The sequence below is a fragment of the Colobus angolensis genome, unplaced genomic scaffold, assembly GCF_000951035.1.
Source record: "Colobus angolensis palliatus isolate OR3802 unplaced genomic scaffold, Cang.pa_1.0 Scaffold477, whole genome shotgun sequence".
Lineage (NCBI taxonomy): Eukaryota > Metazoa > Chordata > Mammalia > Primates > Cercopithecidae > Colobus > Colobus angolensis.
In genome coordinates, this window is record NW_012118232.1 from 104,157 (window position 1) to 104,429 (window position 273).

The window sequence follows — 273 nt, forward strand, 5'->3', positions numbered from 1 at the left end:
GGAGGCTGAGGCAGGAGAATGGCATTAACCCGGGAGGCGGAGCTTGCAGTTGGCTGAGATCCGGCCACTGCACTCCAGCCGGGGCGACAGAGCGAGACTCCGTCTCAAAAAAAAAAAGAAAAAGAAACATGTTCCACTAATATAGTTTGCCCTAGACGACAAAGCTTGGAGGCGAATGAGTGGAGACTCAAGAACTGGAAATTTGTGCTTCCTGAGCACAAGGCAGATTCCATGTACAAGTTGGAGGCTGAAGGCAGCAGCTGAGTGTGATCT

General features: G+C 51.3%; 1 protein-coding gene across 1 annotated transcript in view; it reads right to left on the reverse strand.

Annotated features, from left to right (window-relative positions):
• RPL29 (ribosomal protein L29) overlaps positions 1 to 273 on the reverse strand; it is a 5,684-nt gene that overhangs the window by 730 nt on the left and 4,681 nt on the right. The gene's annotated exons all lie outside the window — the stretch shown is intronic.